The following is a 19,548-nucleotide window of genomic DNA, read 5'->3' on the forward strand; positions in this document are numbered from 1 at the left end:
ATGCACAGAGTGTAATTTTATAATGTCTTTTGTATAAATTAATTATAATGGTTATTGCAGTTTTGCATTATTGGATTGAAATCTCCCTCCACTCCAGCCTATTAGTGGGAAATGGGGCCCCAGTCAATGGTCCTGAGGCCCCAGGGACCATAGCATAGGAGAAGGAAGGGGTCAGGCAGATCAGAGTTTAAATCCTGGCCCTGCTGTGTGTCTCTAGTAAAGCTGCCTAACTCCTCTGAGTCTGTTTTTCTCAACTATTAGGAAAAAAAAAAAAAAGTCCTAATACAAGTTGACGATCGCTTTTTCAAAATGCTTGGGACCAGAAGTATTTTAGGTTTCAGAGTTTTCTGGATGTTTGCACAGACTATAGCAGTTGAGCATCCCTAATGTGGAAATCCAAAGTTCTCTGAAATCCAAAATGTCTTTAGCACTGACACAACACTGAAATATCTTCAGATTTTGGAGCATTTTGGATCTTGAGTGCTCTCGTTAGAGCTGTTCAAGCGGCTCGCCAGATTGCTGGGGAAGAAATGGACTCATCCGGGTGCTCAGTAAATCCCGCTTCCTCCTGCTGGGTCACGGGCACACTTGGTCAGGTGGCCCTGGCTCCGGAATACTCACGAGGTTGCCGCTGGGAGAGGGCTGGGGCTATTGTAAAGGGGAGGGTGTCCCGGAAGCTGAGCAGAGACTGGGGTGGCACCTGCTGGGAGCCACCTGAGCTCAACCTGGGGACAGTCCTCCTCCAGCCCTGCAGTTTGCCAGCCAAGACTGCTCTCGGGGAAGCTCTGCAGATGCCGTGGGTGCTTGGCTGCCCGACTCCATGTTCAACCGCCAACCCTGGCAGCTCATTCTTGCAGGTCTCCTGCTGGGCCCCAAGTGGCGGTGCAGGACTGACCCTGCCTTCAGGAAGCCTGATCATTGTGACTCGTGAGGTGGAGGCAATCTGGGAAGACTTCCTCCAAGAGGTGACATTTCAGCTGGGTCTGAGAAGAGGAAGACTCCTGTGCTTATTCCTGTGCTGAAGCAGCTGTGTTACCGATGACAGAGAGAGAGGAGGCGCAAGGGACTCAGAGACATGAGGGCACAATGGTTTTCTAATGCTGTCCAGAGTGACACACATCTGGGGTCTCTGTCTCTGAGGGTCGGGGCTGAGGGTCCTCTGCAGGGTCTCTCAGGGCTGCAGGCCTGGGCTGGGCCGGGTTCTCACCTGCAGCTCCCCAGGGCGCCTCTGCCCCCAGCTCCTTCTTTCCGGCGGTGGCAATGTGCTCGTCCATGCTGCAGGGCTGGGACCCTGCGGCTCTGCTGGAGGCTGCGGTGCCTCAACACTGGCCTTTGGGGACAGGGAAGCTGCCTCTCAAAGACAGCAAGGGCGAGGTCCACGTGTGAGTCCCAAGTTCACCCCTGTCCCACCTGAGGCTCGGGTGGTTCAGGAGCGTGGGGTCCTGCCCACACCCACGGGGAGGGGACGACGCGAACTCCAGGAAGCCAGCTCCTGGGTCCCGGGCTCTGCCTGCCACGGCTGCTTGGCCACCGCCTCAGCCCTCAGGGGTGCCGCCAGGTCAGGCCCAGTCTGTCCACCAGCTGCTCCCTCTTTTCTCTCCAGGTGGGTCTGGTCAAGGGAGGGTGTGGGAAGGGTGCAGTGCAGAACAGGTGAGAAGCCCTGGTGTAGGAGGTGGCCAGGCCCAGGGGACCCCAGGGCCACCATGAAGAGTCTAGAGTGGTCTGGGGCAGGCAGGGGGCCTCCTCCATGTTAGAACCTGGGGACACAGGTTGGTGGGCGGGATCCCTGCCATCCACGAGCCACCTCCCAGCACGCTCCTCGTGGCCTGATTGACAGCCAGGGCCCACCTGGATGAATGACGGGCACCAGTGGCAGAGCGAGCCTGGTGCCTAATTGCGCATGTGCACTTTCCGAGGGGCTCCGCCATCCGACTGCACTGGGGAGATGGAGCTGGGTTCATTGATGCCGCTGTTTGTGCCCCGCCCACGGGGCCTGGGCTCGGAATCCCCCCAGGTGTTGCTGAACTGAAGTGTTTAATGAAGTAAAAAGAGACGCTTCCAACCGCTCCAAGGATCCGATTGAGGGAACAAGATCTGGCCCAGAGCTGCGGGGCACCCGGGGCCCCGGAAGAAGGGACCCATGCAGAGGCCATGCAGGTCAGTGCTGCCCGCATCCCTGCCAGGTGCGGGGTGGCACTGAAGCCACCAGGCCCCTCTCAGGCTCCCTCAGGCTGCCTTTGGGTTGGGTCCTCGGTGGTCCTCTGCTGGAGGACCGGCATCCAGGCAGGAGAAGTGACCTCACACCTCACTCTAGGCCAGCACCACCCAGGGCCACCTCCGGCATTCCTTCCCAGACCCTGACCATCACGGAAGTGGGTTCCCAGAGGCCAGGACTTCGACAGGCACACTTTCCCATTTATTTGTTAAGGAGCGATGTCCTAACACGTAGGGGTTTGGGCCTCCTGTCACCACAAAGAACAAATGCCTGCGCGCAGGTGTCCACGACAACTGGAAATAAGTCCCGTCCATCACCAGGGGAGAGGGAACGTCAGGTGGCCTGCAGGGCGTGGCAAAGAGCCCAGGAGGCCTCCTCCCCCCGGCGCCCCTGGGCACAGCACCCACCCGGAGCAGCAGGAGCAGAGGAGGCCAGGCTGCGGGTCCCGCTGGGAGCAGCCAGCGCTGGGATGGAGGGGAGTCCGGAGGGTGGTGTCTCCCGTAGCATCGTGGGCTGGGGGTGGGCAAGGGACCCTGTGGGGCTGGTGGAGCTCCTGCTCTTGACAGACAGGGCCACCTGTGCTCGCAGGCTTCACGGTCATTGAGCTGCACTTCCTGGGATGTTCGCCCTTCTCCAGGAACATGTCCACTTGCATTTCTAAAGGGTTAATGAAGCGAAGTTCCTCTCCCACCGTCCCAGCACCAGCTTCCCTCAGGCAGCCAAGGTCAATGTCACAGTTGGCTAGGGGTCCTTCCAGAGGTGCCCTGACATGCAGAACGCATTGTGTCCCCAGGTGTGGGGTGGTTGGTAAACCGATTCAAGGAAAAGAGGAAAAACCAGGATTTCTAAGAAGGGAAGGAAAATAGGGAGGGAACCCTAGGGGTCCAAGGACAAGGAATTTCTTTTTTTTTTTTTTCTTTTTTTTTTCCTCTTTGTGGTGCTAGAGGTTGCATCCAGGGGTCCTTCACCACTGAGCCACCTCCCCAACCCTTTTCGTTTTTTACTAAGTTGCTGAGGCTGGCCTCAAACTTGTGATCCTCCCACCTCAGCCTCCCTAGTTGCTGGGGATGGAATCCCCGGTCTGGCACATGCTAGGCAAGCACTCTACCTCTGAGCCATGCCCCCAGCCTCTAGGAACAGTGACTTTGGCAGGAGGCAGGGGCAGGGAGGGGTGTATAGCAGCAGGTCTGTTGAGGTTGGATTTCCCCAATCTGACTAAGAAACCTCTCCATTATTCATAGTTTTCCAGGAAACATGACAGATTTTCTGGAAAACCACGACTGTCTTCTGGGACCCAGGGTCAGCTATGGTACCTGTAGGACCCAGTGTAACTCAGGTGTGCAGGGGGCTGGTTCAAAGGACAGCAGTGCCATAGGATATGTGAGAGTGGAAAGCCGCCCACCCTCCCCCACACTCTCTCAACTTGCTAGGAATTATCTCGACGGTATAAGAGCCTAAAAAATGTCAAAAACTTTACCAAAGCTTACACACGGTGTCATACCTCCACAATCATCATCCATCCACGGAACACTTCCATCTTCCCAAACTGATCGCCTTCCCCAGTCCCTCCCCAGCCATGACACCCATCATCCTATTTTCTGTCTCTGGGGATCTGATGGTCCAAGGATATCATGCCAGTGAAAACACACTGTCTCTCCTTTTGTGTCTGGCTTATCTCACTCAGCATCTTGTCCTCAGGGCTCATCCATGTTGCAGCCCCTGTCAGAATATCCTCCTTTACGACTGTATAATATTCCATTGTGTGTTCAGACCACTTTTTTCTTATTCATTCACCTATCGCTTCCACATTCTGGGTGCTGCGAATTACATCGCTGTGAATATGGATATGTAAGCATCTCTTGAGTCCCTGCTTCCAATTTTTGTTGAGTACCTGCCCAGAATTGCTATATTTTAGGATAATGGTCGGTTTGACCTTTGAGGAAATTGCACGCTGATTTCCACAGTGGCTTCGCCGCCGTATTCCACTAAGAGGGCACAAGGGTTCCAATATATCCGCAACTTGCAGATGCTTCTTTTCTGTTTTTTTTTTTTTTTGACAATAGTCATTTTAATGGATGAGAAGTGCTATCTCATTGTTGTGCTGATTTGCATTTCCCCCAGGATTCCCTGTTGAGCACCTTTGTGTGTTTATTGTCCATTTGCATATCTCCTTTGGAGAACTGTCTATTGGAGTCCTTTGCCCCCTTGTTAATTGAGTTTTGCTGTTGTCAAGTGTTGTAAGAGACTTTATATATTCTGCATATTAACTCTTTACTGGATATAGAATTTGCAAACATTTTCTCCCATTCTGTGGGATCTTTCCAGTCTCTTGATAGTATCTTTTGCTGTGCAAAAGTCTCAAATTTTGGAGAAGTTCAACTTATCCATTCTTCCTTTTCCTCAGTGTCATAGAAGAAATCACTACCAAGTCCAACATCACAAAGCTTTCCCCCGAGCTTTCTTCCAAGGGAACTATAGATTTGCTCTCAGGTTAGATCTTTGGGCTATTTGAAGTTACTGTTGATCTATGGTGTGAGGTAGGGTCCAACCTGGTTCTTTTGCACGTGGGTGTCGATTTTCCCAGAACCCTATATTCAGAAGACTTTCCCTTTCCCATTAAGTTTTCTGTATGCTATTTAATGTAATTTCAAGCAAAGAAAAAAATTTAAATTATTGCCATGAATTATGTCATGCAATTTCAATTTATTTTTTATTTTTTGAGATGGGGGGTCTCACCATGCTGCCAGGTGGGTCTTGAACCTGGGATGCTCCTGCCTTGGTCTTCCAAGTAGCTGGCATGACAGGAGTGGTCACTCCTCCATGCTGGCAGATGCAGAGCCAGGCACACATCTCTGCTCACCTGCTAAGCCACCATTATTAGGAAGTTCAAGGCCATGAGGCAGAACATTACGTTAAGCTCCAGGACCCGTCTGAGCTCAGGGTGCATGTGCCTGCCTGCCCCTGCCCGTGAGGCTGGCCCTGCCGGTCCTTCGTCCCCACCTCCCTGTGGCCAGGTCGGCACCAGCTCCTCAGAGGAGATATCCAAGGACAACCTCAGTTATTCCTGCCTCCCTTCTCCAGAGCTACCCGGAGCCACCCTGCCCGCCCTGCCCGCCCTCTAGAGGACCCAGGAAAGACTCAGACGCAGCTCGCGATCACCCGGCTCTGCCGGAGACTCGGGTCCCTCTGGCTTCCTGACTGAGACAGGCACAGGAGACCCCCAGGGGAGGGGACAGCCCAGGAGGGCTTGAGGTGAGAGAGCAGGTCAAGCCCCAGAGCCGCCCGGGAAGCTGAGCCTGACAGTGGAGGGAGGCCTGGGCAGAGCGCTGTGTCCGGCTGCGGCTCGGGGGAGTGACCGAGAGGCATGACGGAGGCCACTCCCTCTTCAAGCTCTTGTTCACTGGTGGCTGGAGGTCAGTGAGGACGCCTACGGGGCATTGGGCAAAGGGGATGGACCTGGGGGCCCAGGTGGCTCACACGACTGCCCTACCATAGAACTGACAAATCCAGGTGGCTCGTCTTCTCATCTGCACAGGTGAGGAAACCGAGGCATGCAGCAAGTCACTGGAGAGCTGAGGGAGGCCAGATTCCTGCTTCCCAGCCAGGTCCCTGGTGATCTTCACACCCTGCCCTGCATCTGACCCTGACCCCCAGGCCTCAGAGCCAGGACTTGTCCCCTGAGGGTGGCAGCCCCCAGCCATGCCACAGCTGGCTACAGCCCTCCACCCTGCTCCCCGTCTCTGGGCCCTGGGCGACCATCTGCCACAGGGGAGGGGCACATGCCAGGAGGCCCTTCTGGGCATCAGCATCAGTGGGAAGAGGCTAAGGGAGGGGCTGGACCTGGGAGAGCAGTGTTGGGAAGACCAGGAGCCCCTCACAGTGAGGTACACAGCAGGTGCTCAATTAGTGCCTGATGACTGAATGACAGTGATAGAGGTGAGGGGTGAGGGACAGTTGGACCAGGCTGGAAGACACAGGGTGGAGGCTTAGGCAAAGGTGAACCCCTGATCCTATACCAGAAAGGGCTGAAGCCCACCCTGGCTTCACGGCAAAGTCTTCACTCATTCACTGGATTTTTAATGAGCACCTATTATGCACCACGCACAGGCTGCATCAATGCGCAGCACTGGCTGTTAAAACAGTGAGGTGCTTCCAGGCAGGCCAGCGGCTACTGAGCACCATACCCCACCCAACCGCCTCGACCCCTTTCCTCGACCTCCTGCCTTTCCTCTATGCTCCAGCCTCCCAAAGGCTGGACCAGCCACAGAGGGCTCCTGGGCCCTGCTGCTAGTCAGTTCCAACTGACTGGGGCCCCAGCCACAGAGACAGCTGTGGACCAAGGATGAGGATCGACCTTCTCAAGACTCACCCTCCAGGGGAGACAGACAATAAGTGAGCTCACCAACCCAGTGTCAGGCCAACTCAGGGGCTGTCAAGGGCCTGCCCAGGAGCCAGATCTGCAGGGAGGGCAGAAGCCTTGGGGTGGAGCCAGGAGAGCAGGCAAGGCAGGCCAGAGCAGGGGCAAAGTCCCCAAGGGAGACCAGTGCAGTGGCCCCCATGGCCAGAGCAAGCAACAGGAAGAGGGCCAGAATCAGATCACATGGGACCTTTACTGCAAGGGAAGTGGGAGCCACAGTAGGCTTTAGAGCAGAGGAGGGACAGGCTGGGATTTGAGGTGTTTGGAAGGTACAGCCAGTGTGACTTCCAAGTGGCTGAGTGTGGCAGGTGAGAGCAAGGGAGCCCAGGAGGGCATTGGGTTTTGGCTGGAAGGACAGTCACCATCAGCTGAGGGAAGGGGGTCCTCAGAAGAGCTGGTTTGGGAGCAAGAGTTTCGGGGGTTGGGTGTGCTGTAAAGCCTGTTAGGGTGCTGGGTGAAGAGGGAGAGGAAGCTGTCAGCTGTGAATTTGGAGTCCAAGGAGATGTCCAGCTGGGGGACCACGCGGGTCATCGTCAAGCAGTGCCGGAAGTCACAGGACCGTGCAGTCTCTGCCTTCATCTGCTCAGGCCTCGTGACCAGGCGCTGCCTGCTGGCCACTCAGCTCAGACACGGATTCCTCACAGCTCCTGAGACTGGAGTCCAAGGTCAGCTGCAGCACTCTGGCCCCTCCTGAGGCCGCCGCCCCTGGGGCTTGCAGACCACCCTCTCCCAAGTCCTCACGGGACCGTCCTTCTGCTTTCTTTCTTCTACTTGTAAAGCCCCGGGTCGGATGGGAAAGGGCCACCCGTGACTTCGTTCACCTTACGACCACCCCCTTCTGTTACCCACAGTCAACCACCTCTGAAAACATTAAGTGGAAAATTCCAGAAATAAAGGATTCGTGTTTTAAATGCACACCATTCCGAGGAGCGTGTGAACTCTCCCGCTCTCCTGCTCTGCCCAGGCTGGGAAGAGCCTCTTTGTGCAGTGTGTCCACGCTGTATGCGCTACCCCACCGTCGGTCACTCGGCGGCGGTGTGGGTATCAGGCTGATTGAGGCCGTGGGTGTTCAGGTGACCCTTACCGTTCTTAGTCATGGCCAAAGCACGGGACTAGTGATGCTGGCAATATGCCAAAGAGAAGCCATGAAATGCTTCCTTTAAAAGTGAAAAGAAAAAGCAGTCATGGTGGCCCATGCCCATAGTCCCAGTCACTTGAGAGGCTGAGGCAGGAGGATCACAAGTTCAAGGCCAGCCTCAGCAACTTAGAGAGACTCTGTCTCAAAATAAAATATTAAAAGGGCTGGAAGCTCTAATTTCAAAAGGGAGTGCTGGGGATGTCGCTCAGTGGTAGAACACCCCTGGATTAAATCTCTGGTACCAAAAAAAAAAAGCGAGAGTGTTCAACTTAATAAGGAAACAAATTGTATGTCGAGGTGGCTAAGATCCACAATATGTAAGATATTTTGAGAGAACAAAACCACATTCCATAACTTTTGTTATAGTATATTGTTATAATCGGTCTATTTTATTATCAATTATCATTGGTAATCTCTTACTGTACCTAAAATTAAACATTGTCCCAGGCATATGGGTATAGTGGGGAAGAAAGCAGTCTATACCCAGGAGTGGTGGCTTCTGCCTGTAGTCCTAGCAAATCAGGAGGCTGAGGCAAGAGGATGGCAAGTTGGAGGCCAGCCTCAGCAAATTTGTGAGATCCTGTCTCAAAATTAAAAAAAAAAAAAAAAATTAAAAGGACTGGGGATGTAACTCGGTGTAGCAGGGTGTAGACCACCCTTGGGCTCAACCCCCAGGACCAAAAACAGACACGAAACAGTCTATGCAGGCTTCCGTACTGTCTGTGGTTCCAGGCCTCCCCCTGGGGGTTTTGGGAGGCATCCTCCATTGGTAAGGGTTGGGGGACTTATAATTCCCTCTGCACAAACCCTGTCTCCAAATCCAGCCACATGCTGAGGCCCTGGGAGTTATTCAGCCTATGAATCTCAGGGAACACGACGGTTACCATGCAGGGCAGAGTGGCAAAGAGGAGAGAAGCGGTCAGACTGCATTGTCCAAGGACAGCTGCAGCTGCACCTGCCATCCCGTGTGTTCTTCCAAGACATTCCCCATCAAGAAATGACACCAGGTCCCCCTCCCCTGGAACCAGGGTAGACCTCAGTGTCTGCCTCCACCAAGAGCCCAAGAAACTTCCAAGGTTGGGTCATAAAAATGCCAGGCACTTCTGCTCATTCTCCTGGGACGCTTGCTCTCGGAACCTGGTGCGGGGCTGCGGGAAGCCCAGGCAAGCAGGGCAGAAGCTGTGTGCAGAGTAGCCAGGCCAGGTGACAGCGCACGGCAAGCTGACTGGAATGGACTCTCTGGCTACCTGCAGAGCCTCCCTCAGGGCCCGGCCCAAATCGCAGGTTCAAGGTCAGAGTGGGCAGAACTTTGTTGGAGCAGCCCCCAGGGCTCCTCGGACCTGGACCCCAGCTGGCCTGCAAAGAGGCAGGCATGGGGAAGACCTCTGAGTCCGCGGACTCCACCCCAACGTAGCCTCACCCACCCCAGCAGGGACGCAGCAGCAGCAGGCACACGGGGCCCTGAGTGACCGCCATCTCCCAGGCAGCCGGTGCAGGTCGAGCCCCTCTGTGCTGAGACCTCAGAGTGCTCTCCAACAGGAGGGTGGACGGACTTCTACTCATCCTTCAAAACCCAGCTGGGGTTCACCTCCTCCCGGAAGGCTTCCTTGCCTCGTGTCCCAAAGAGAGTGTGAGGCCACCACCCTGCATGACCTAAGCCCTTGGGCATCCTCTTATTTGCCACCACAGCCCCTAAACAGAGTGACAGAGTACCGGGAGGTCCTCCCAGGAAGCGTGAACCTTGCTCCTCTTTGTGGTCTGGGCCTTAAACTTGGCAGGTGCTCCACCAGGATTTGCTGAATGGATGCAGAGTCGGTCTTGCGGGTTCGGTCCAGCAGAGCTGAACTTGCACTTCAGGAGACAAGGGGGTCCTCACTTTCTGGACCAGCTGCAGGCAGCACCTGGCCGACTTTGCCCCCAGGTGGGAATCCTGGGGGTCCTTCTGGAGGAGGGAGCACCTGAGGACTCCCATTGACCTGGCCGAAGAGGAGGACAGGGGACCTTCCAGAGGAAGTGAGGCTGTGGGCAGAAGACCAGAGGCAGAGAAGCTGGGTCCCCGGGGACCCCGATCCTGGCAGACGCAGGCCCAGCCTGGCCACCCTGAGGGGCAGAGGGCCACCTCCTTCCTTCCAGTGCTCCACAGGAGTCCCAGGGTGTTGGGGGCGGGAGCGTGGGTGGCGGACCCCTCTCTTCCCCGGCTGATGCTGCACCGCATGCACTGGGCTGTGACTGTCCCCGTTGATAGCCCCCAAACTTCCCTGTGACCTTGAGCCTCACAGCTCCCATCTCTGGGCCTCGGTTTCCCCATCTGTTCCACAGGCGGGTACAAACATGCCCTCCCAACGCATGTGACCTCCTGGTGGCAGGTTGGCCCCTCAGGCCTCTGCCATGCCCCGTCCAGCCGGACAGCCCCTCCAGGGTCATCCAGGAGACGCCCGGAGCAGGCGCAGCTGGGCGGGCAGGGCGCAGCCTCGCCCACGTTCCGCTCCCGGCGGGTCTGTTTGTTTTCCTAAGCAATTCAATATTTAAGACCCGGCCAGCCGCAAGCTCTCGGGCTCCCCCTTCCTTTGTCTTGCTCCCTCCTCCGCCGCCTCGCACCCCCTCTGACAAACCGTGCGATTCTGATGGAAAATTCATTAGTGGTCTGGTCTCCTTCCCGCCCCTTCTCCATGTTCCCAGGCAGCTCCGCGCTGGCGTGTCAGCCTTTCCATCCTGATTATCTAGAGACGCCAATTTCAAAGAGACATCTTAATAGTGATGTCAACGAATTAATTAGATGTGTTAATGAGCTAAAAGCAACCCAAATTAAATTAATGCAGTAATAAGCGCAGACAGCAAAATTAGCTCCAATTTCTCTAAATGATTCTGAACTGTACACAACACCTCATCTCGCTAGAACATTACCATCCCCCAAAGCTAATCAAGAACCCGGCGCAATTAACTGCTTAATTACAAACAGGCGCGCACGGGCGCGCACACACACACACACACACACACACACACACACACACACATGCACGCTTGCACACACTCACACACAGGGTGAGGAATTCAGCAGGCGGAGGAGTTAGCCTGCGGGTGTGGGGGCCGTGGACCCCCTGAAAATAACGCCTCTCCAATTTTTTGTGAGACTCATAGCAGAAAGCAACTCAAGGGCGCTTGGCTTGGGGTGGCCCATCGCTGTGGGCAATGGCGAGGCGCTGGACCAGGCCCGTAGGCTGGAGGGATGCTGGGAGCCCGGGTACCACGGGGCATCCGGGTGGGGTGGGCCCCTGCGCGGGAGCAGGAGGAGGAGGAGGAAGGAGAGGGGCTGGAGGAGGAGCAGGCGGGCGGGGGCAGCGAGCAGCGCGGAGTTGTTTATTGCTTGCATCAGAATCCGAGTTGGAACTAAAAAGCTAATTGTCCAGCCCGGCTGATTTCCCACCGGGCAGGGAGAACTGCTAATAGCTTCGCAAGCGGCTCAGGTATCTGATTAGCTGTAATTGCAGCTTGAGACGAGCGAGCCAGCCGGGTGAGGACAGAGGAGGAAAGGGGTGGGAGGGGGCGGCCGGGAGGAAGGGGCTGGGGGCCTGGCATGGGCTGCAGGGGTGAGGGAGGGACCAGGCACCAGGCAGGGGCAGGAAGGGGGGGAACAGGACATGGGACAGGCCAGATAGTCACCGGCCGCCCTCCCTGAGGACCCCCACCAGTGTGTGAGGGGCCTCCACCAGCCAGGCAGTGCCTCTTCCAGGGTCTTCCGGTCCCCATCACTAGACGGTAGACCAGAGCCCAGGGATCAGGAGCAGGCCAGGGCTGAACGGTGGGCACCCACACAGGGATTGGAGCCACTGCTCCCATGGACAGGGGTCTGGACAGGTGGTGAGGGCCCAGAGGCCCGGGGACGGGGAACCCACCCACACCCTGCAATCAGGCAGGTCCCTTAAGTGAGGGATGCTATTGATTCTGGAGAGAAGGAGGTGACCAGCTTTGTCCCTCCCACTCCAGCCACCCAGGAGCCTCAGCTCTGTGTCGGGTGCCTCTCCCAGAGGGGACAAGGGAGCCAGGCCACCTTCGTGTCCTCCTCCATGGCCCCCGCCTCTCTGCCTCTCCTCTCCCCTCCCTTCCTCGATTCTCAGGGTGCACTTCTTCCCTGGGGTACAGATTACTTCGTGCTTTGGTTTTTTAACTTAGGATTCAGTCAAAATATATCTGTTCCCATCTGGTTTCAAACAGGAAGCAACACGTTGCCACCTCGCCAACCCACCAGCCACAATTTCGGTCCCTTAAGCTGGGCACCACCCCCAGGGGAACCCAAGATGATTAGTCACTGTCCCTGCCTTGCAGAGAGAGTCACTGTGCACTGTGACAGTCTGTGACACCAGACCAGTGATGTGGGCACAAGGGGGGTGCAGCAGGGGAGACCCAAGCAACACAGGAGGCTCAGAGCAGAATCCCTGAGGTGGCTCTGGAGGGGGAGGCTGTGGATGGGCCAGCAGACGGGAGCTGGGATTCAGGGACATGAGGCAGGACAGCTGAGTCTGCCCAGGAGCCACGGGGCTGATGGGCCCTGAGCCACAGCACCCCAGGCCTGGCCCCCACACTCCTTCAGACTGGCGGCTGCAGAATCCTGAGGGAGGTGCTGGGGTGCCAATCAGACCCCGGCCTGGGGCTTGGGGTCTATCCCGACCCACATGCCAGAGCCAGCTGTGAATTCTGCCAGGCTTCCAGTGTTAAACCTGCAAAATGGGGACATTAGAGAAAGCAAAGACCCAGGGTGTTCAGGCCTGGAGAGCCCTGCTGCCACCCAAGGCCACCAGGCCACAGCCACCTGGGGCTTCACACAGGGCTGGTGGCAGGTGAGTGTGCGGCCCTCTGGTCGCAGGCACACACTCCGGCTCGGCCCTCGTACAGATGAGCCGAGGGCCGGGCTGGGGGCTCTGGGTCCCGCAGGTCCGCACAGCCTCTGCTTGCTTCCCGAATGCCAGGGCGGGCACCCTGGATGTTGTCACAGGGTTTTATTCCCCAGCAGGAAGAAAGGATTGTTTTGCTCTGGCAGGTGCCCCAGGGAGCGTTGTGATCCCTGAGTGGGGAGCCCAGGGTCCCCAGGGGGCAGGACAGCAGGCAGGAGGGGCTGCGAGGAGGCTGCAATAGTGATCCTCCATCCCCAGCGGCCTTGGACGAGGCAGCCACCACCACAGCCCTGGCCTCCAGCCCCCAACTCAGGAGGGGGCCGGGCAGGGACAGCCAGCCTGTTGCCGTGGTGAGCCTCATAGCCACACAGGATGCATGGGGACAGGTGCCTGCGCAGGACAGCCCCACGGGGACGGGCGGGCAGGCTGGGCCTTGGGGAACTGGCCGCCACCATGTCAGGCACACACCTGGAGGCTGCCCAGACTCTCGCGGCCCACACCAATTAGGAACTCACTTTACATTATTTTAATTTGTCTCTGGAGCCTTGGAAGGAAAGTCATGCGATTATTATTATTATTATTTTTTTGGCTGGAAACTCCAGCAGCCATTATATAAATTACATATAATTGAATACATTGGAGGCAGTTTATTCTAAACAGTCATGTTTTCCCTTCCCCAACAATGGGGCCTCCCCTAATAACTCTGCTCAGTGCTGCAATGGGAAAATGTCCTGGCCCTGAGAGGAGGAGAAGAGGCCTCTGGGTCACTCGACCTCTCTACCCAAGAAGGGGACAAGAGCTTTTGCAAACAGTTGGTTTGAGGTGCCATGGGTGTGCTGTGTGACCTCTGAGAAGTTGCCTAACCTCTCTGAGTCTGTTTTCTCATCCATCTCACAGGCTGATGCCTTCCATGTCGTGCCCTGGAATGTTCTGCTTGGAAATATGGTCGTCACCTGCCAGGTGGATCTGCTCAGCCCACAGCAGGAGCACAGGACATGGTGTTTTAAGGGCACCTGAGATGTGTCATAAACAGGTATGGTAAGCCACACAGACATGGGAATGACTGTCACAAAGGAATACATTTTTGTCATGCTCACTGACCTGGGAAAGGGAAGCGGCCGTGCCCCCACCCCAGCAAGAGGCAAAGGGAGCAGAACAAACAGGTGAGAGGCCGCCATACCGGTTCCAAAGGAAGAAGCCAGAAGCTGGGTAAAAGTGGACGGAGGATTGGACAGTTTAAGCAATTGGCAGCCTGGCTGTGGGTCCGTCCCCTGCTGTCTGGTCCTTCCCTGGGTGACGAGGGCCAGGCACAGGGGCCTCAGTGCAGGGGGACTGCTCTCATCCCCTCGCACATCAAAGGAGCTTGCGGGGCATCCTCTGCTGCTCTAGAAGTCGCTGAACCCTGGGAGACGCCCCCCGGGGCAGCAAGGTCCCAGATGTCAGAGCAGTGGACGACACAGGACTCCAGTGGACACTGGCAGCCAGCACGGGCTCCAGGCCTGCTGGTAGGCACCGGGCCTCTTGCATGGCCTCGCTTGATGCCACAATTGCCCACTGGGGCTGCCTGGGTGTTCCTGCCCTGGAGCATAGACAATCCTGAGGCCCAGAGAGGGAAACCCACTTCTTGAGGTCCCAAGGGAATGGGGCGGGGCCAGGATGCAGAGCAGCCTGGAGCGACACGCAGGGCCCAGGCCAAGCTCCCCTCAGGGCAGCGTTAGGAACTTTGGGCTACCGGAAGACAACAGAGGGGGCAACCAGTGGGATGTACTCCAAGTGGGCACCAGGGCAGTGTCAGTCACATGAGGCTGTATCTGGGGAGGGTCAGGACTTAGTAGGTGCTCTGAGCTGGGGGCCCCCAGGCCTGTTTCCCCATTTGGACAGCAAGGGGTGCTCTGGCACCTGCACTTCGGGGAACTCACCCCACTGACGCCCTAATGCTCCAGAGGCAGGATGTGCCAAAGCCAGTCCATGGACCAAGCAGGACAGCTAACACCTGGGGACACCCGTGTCTACCGGGGGCCATGTGCACACAAGGGGCTGCTGGGGCCACTGTGCAGCTGGCAAGGCACACGTCACATGGAAGGATGGGCAGGTGCGACAGCAGCAGTGGCCTGCCGTCCCCGTGGGGAAGGATGAGTGGCAGCCCCCAGTGCCGGTGCAGTCACAGGAAACTCCAGGCTCACGAACTCTGCAGCGGCAGAGGCCAGAGGCCAGAGGCCTGGCAGCCCGGGCACCTCTTTCTCAGTGCTGGGGACTGGACGCAGGCCCTGGCACTTGCTGGGCAGGCCCGCCCTGGAGCCACACCTCCGGTCCTTTTCATTTTGATAGTGGGTCTCACCAAGTTGCCCAGGCTGGCCTGGAACTTGAGATTCTTGCCTCAGCCTCCCAAGTTGCTGGGACGACAGGCATGTGCTCATCGCTTTTGCACTGTGTGGGGAGAAGCCGTTTTTGAAAACTCTGTACTTATATTCATTCATCTATGTAACTATTGATTGATTTAACTATTTATTTATTGTGGTGCTGGGGATGGAATCCAGGGCCCTGTACCTCCTAAGCACATGCTCCATCACTAAGTGATACCCCTAGACTCTACTTTTGAAAAAAAAAATGTTTTAAGCACTCATGGGTATATACCTAAGAAAAATTTCAAAGTGCACTTAGAAATCTACATACAAATCTACATACAAATATTATTTTATTTATTTAATTTTTGGTACTGTGAATTTAACCCAATTTGACCACTGAGCCACATCCCCAGCCCTATTTTGCATTTTGTTTAGAGACAGGGTCTCACTGAGCTGCTCAGAGCCTTGCTGTTGCTGAGCCTGGCCTTGAACTTGCAATCCTCCTGTCTCAGCTTCCCAAGCCGCTGGGATGACAGGCGTGAGCCACTGCCCCCGGTGATAGCAGCATTATTTACAGCAGTCAGAGAGAGATTGAAAGCAACAGAAACATCCATTAATGGATGAACAGATAAACCAAACGCCGTCCATCCGGTCAACAGAACGCCGCCCAGCCACATGAAGGAATGAGGCACCGTGGCTACAGCGAGGCTGAACTGAGGACGCCACATCTGTCAAAGGTCCAGAAAAGGCAAGTAAGTCCATAGAAACAGAGAGGGCTGAGGCTTGGGAGGGAACGCTGGGGGGCGAGTGGTGGTAGGTGTGGGTTTCCTTGTAGGGGGTGATGAAAATCTTCTGGAATTAGCTATGGGTGAAGTTCACACAGTCTGGGAAGATACTGGAGGCCACCAAACCGCGCACAGGAAAGGGCGCATTGCTGGAAAACGTCACATTCGTTTTCCAGGGTTGCCTCTAACCAAGAGCCACAAATTGGGCCTGGTTGGTGGCAGGACTGGGGCGGGGGCGGGGCACGGCTTGCAGCAACAAAACTGCATTCTGGAGGCCAGAGGTCTGCAGTGGAGGAGCGGTCAGTGAGGGCGGCTCTCACCCCCCCGGCTCTGGTGGCTGCTGTGCTCCCTGGTGCCAGTCTCTGCCTGGGCACCTCCCCTGGTCCCCGTGTGTTCTAGCTTTACACAAGGGCACCAGATACATTGGCTCACCCTCTTGAACATGATGACATCTGCAAAGACCCTGGTCCAAATAAGGTCACCCTGGCACATGGGGTCAGGACTTCAAACCATTTTGGAGGATACCATTCAACCCATCGCATACATGAATTATCTCATTAAAGATGTTTTTCAAATTTTGAACAATAAAATATAAAAAGAGAGATGGAGGAAACAGACCCCACCGTTGCTCAAAACAGAGCACCAAGTACAAGTCTGTTCTCTAGTGACCTTGGAGAAGCCCCGATCCCTTGTCACCCCTCTGCTCCTGTAACAAACGCTGGAATGATGTTTGAGGGAGCAACAGCCCTGGTGACCTCCCAGACCTGCATCTCTGCCCCTCCTGTCCTGAACAACCCAGGCGCCCATCTAGGCCAGTCCTGTTCCCACCCTGGCTCTGACCTCCAGTCTCCTCCTGGCCATCTCCCCTGCCCTCCAGATCCTGCTTGGAATCGGTGGCAGTCAGGACTGTCACGTGCCCCCCATCCCCAACTTGTAAAGTAACAACCTGTCACACGCACAACCTCTTTGCACCCAAAATGTTCTCTGATCTGTGTAAACTGCAATTGATGCTGCACCGCTTGATATTAATATCTTTTGTTTGTGTGTCAGGGTTCTGCGGAATCTAATTAAGGAGTGTTCTCTGCGTATCCAGGGTGTTCGAACAATTCCGCCGAGCAGACAGTGCGAGCTGTTGACCTGCACAGATAAACCGCGCTTATGGATTCGGGGGTGGCGGCGGGTGGGGCTGCCCCAGCTGCTCTTTTCTGCTGGGGTATCAGGCATTGCCCGCCTGCATGTGGGCATCTTCGCTGGGGGTGTTTGTTGTAGCAGCGATTTTTGTGTGTACCCCTGTGTAGGCACAGATGCACAGGCATGCATGCCCCAGCCTCCCTGGGCAAGCGGCTCCTGTCTCCACGGCCCTTGCCCTGGTGTCTGTCTCCCCCTCAACACCCTGAGAAGCCAGCATAGACGCCCAATTGCACAGATTGGAGGTTGAGGCCTCTGGTGCCTGGGGAGAACCTGGGCTCGGGGATCTCTGAGCAGTTACTGGGCAACAGACAAACCCACACCTGGGGAGGTGCTGGCCTCACCCCAGATAATGACAGAGACAGAATCTGCAGTCTGTCCTCGGGGTAGGCCAGGATAACTGTCATCCACTAGGACGACAGGGAAACTGAGGATGAGAGAGAGCAGGCACTTACTCAACACCGGCGGAGGCTGGCAGGCTACACCCTGGATTCCTCCAGAGGGAATCACTTGGGCCAGGGAGGAACAAGAAGCCAAGGATGAGTATCCTTCATTCTGAAGGGACCAGTTGTCCATGCAGCCACAGGAACCCCTAGACCTAGTTCCTGGCCTCCCCCAAGGGGAACCTTGACACATGCCCCTCTCCAACTTCGGTCACCTCCCTGGGAAATAACAGGGCACCTTTCGCTCACAGTTCCAGGGTTTGTGGCACCACTAGCCTGTGTGCTGGCAGCAGACCACGCCAAGGTCAGAGCGGTCCTGCCAGGCCGTGGAGGAAGTCCCTGCCCCTGATGTCCCCTGGGCTGAGAGCCCTGAAGAGAGAAAACCAGCGGGCAGGTGGGCCAAACGCCCACTGGGGAAAGATCCGGACCCGGACCCTGGTTGCAGGGACCAGGAGGTATGCCAGGCATACATGAGACACCATGAGAGAAAGACCAGGGCACAGACAGAAGCAGGAGATCCAGTGGAGCTGAGGTCTGGGTGATAAGTGACCCTGGGCCGCAAGGGTCTGCGCGCGTATGTGCATGCGTGCCTTGGATGCGCCGCATGCTAACGTCTGCGTGCAGCCGGGCGCACGTGGAGTCGTGTACACATGGAATCCGTGCGCACCGGTGTCTGCACTTGCCCCCAGCAACCCAGGCTTACACCTGCCCAGCGCGCTCAGAAACGCCGGAGCGCCACCTACTGGTCGTGCGCTGCGAGTGCGCCGCGGGCGGGGAGGGGGCAGGCCTGAGGCCCCGCCCGCCACGGCCTCGCCCCGTTCTGGGGCCCGCCCTCTGTGGGGCGTGGCCAAAGACGCAGGTACCCGGAGCCTGACGCAACAGGATCAATACATACCAAGAGTGTCCCAGGACCTCTCACCGTGTCACCTAAGCCTGCCATTGTGTGACTCCATTTTACAGATGAGAAAACTGAGGGGAGAAAAGGCAAGTAATCTGCCCAAGGTCACGTAAGAAGAAAGTGACACAGCAACTGGGGCACTCTCAACACCTTCCAGTCGCCAGTGAAGTCATATTTACTCAAAGATTAATTGGTAGTTATTTACGAGTCTAAACCCCGGCAGCCTTGCAGTAGGTGTCTAGGAAATGTCCAGGCAGGACTCCACCCCCAGGGTTCTGAGCGGTCACCAGCACCTTCCAAAGCCAGGAATCTAGAGTAGAAGGAGAGGATGCTCAGGACTTCAGGGCCAAGTGAATAGAGGGGCAGGGCTGTTTGGCCCAAGTGAGTAGGGACCAGCCGTCACTGGGTCTGGGTGGCCCCTGCAACCTCACACAGCAGCCCTCAGCAAGTTCTTGGCCCCTCTGGGCCTCGCTTTCCCCGTGTGGGCAGGGGAGGACAGAACAGATATTTTCTTCAGTTCTTCCCCCTCCCGGACACTGCAGGGCGTTGGGAATTCCTGAGGGCTGCTCGGGTGCAGGGCAGGGCGGGGGGACCCATCCTGTGCAGGGCCCCTCCCAGGTTCTGCTGCTACTGCCAGCACCTCCAGCCACGACCCATTCCCCACCTCCTCACCTCCTCCAGGGTCTCCCTCCGAGAGGGAGGCATCTTGGGCGGAGGGTGAGGGGCTGCCAGGGACAGATGGCGCTGGCCCGGGTGCCAACCCAGCAAGAGCTGGGCAGAACCTGCTGCTGTCGAAGGCCTCTGCCAAGCACCGTGCAGACCCTGAACTTGGGCTGCACCTGGTAGGCGGGAGGGAGGTTGTGCTGGGGACCTGGTGGAGGAAGCAGTCTGGCACAGCCATGTCTTTGACAAGCGTGACCTTGGGCAAGTCCCTTCCTGTCTCTTTCTGGCCTCCTCCTCTCCTGGCCCCAGATCCCTGCTGTCACGACTCCCATTCGCCTTCTATCAGGTGACCCCAGGAGCCAGTGATACACAGCTCCATTCACACGGCTACCAATTGACTGCGTGGCCTCCGGCAAGTCCCTTAACCTCTCTGAGCCTCCTTAGCCTCATCTGGAAGAGGGACTGACACACTGTGCGGTCTCTGGCCCAGGTGTGGGGCTAGAACAGAGCCCCAGGCAGAGGAGAGCGAATCTGCAGCCTGGGACCTGCCCCCAGCAGGGCCACAGA

The sequence above is a fragment of the Sciurus vulgaris genome (assembly GCF_902686455.1).
Source record: "Sciurus vulgaris genome assembly, chromosome: 18".
Lineage (NCBI taxonomy): Eukaryota > Metazoa > Chordata > Mammalia > Rodentia > Sciuridae > Sciurus > Sciurus vulgaris.